Source organism: Arachis ipaensis, chromosome B09 (genome assembly GCF_000816755.2).
Source record: "Arachis ipaensis cultivar K30076 chromosome B09, Araip1.1, whole genome shotgun sequence".
Lineage (NCBI taxonomy): Eukaryota > Viridiplantae > Streptophyta > Magnoliopsida > Fabales > Fabaceae > Arachis > Arachis ipaensis.
Window position 1 is genome coordinate 11,529,074 of NC_029793.2, and position 356 is coordinate 11,529,429.

The 356-nt window shown below is 29.8% G+C and overlaps 1 protein-coding gene across 3 annotated transcripts in view; it reads right to left on the minus strand.

The window, feature by feature from the left end:
* Nucleotides 1-356, minus strand: part of LOC107615010 (2-alkenal reductase (NADP(+)-dependent)) — a 52,523-nt gene that overhangs the window by 9,305 nt on the left and 42,862 nt on the right. The gene's annotated exons all lie outside the window — the stretch shown is intronic.

Consider the following 356-nt stretch of genomic DNA (forward strand, 5'->3'; position numbering starts at 1 on the left):
TTTATAGATTCTTAAGATTATTCATATTCTATTTAATCTCTTTACAGTTATCTTTTTGCCATTTTCCCGTTTTATCGCATTGTTATCCCTCATTGTGTAATTTTCTGTATTTGTGATATTTCTTTTTATAATTCTGTCATTGTGTTCATTCTCCTTTTTGCTGTCGTGTCTCTTATCTCGTCCACTGCTCTACGCTCTAACTCACTGTGGCACCTCACTGCATCATTTTGAAAAAAATCACCTTAAATTTTTGTATAAAATCTTATTTTGTATAGGATAGATATTTTCAATTCCGCTTCTATAAAAATTAATAATTATAGAAAATGGAATCCTGCAAAAAATGGAGATGAGAGCAA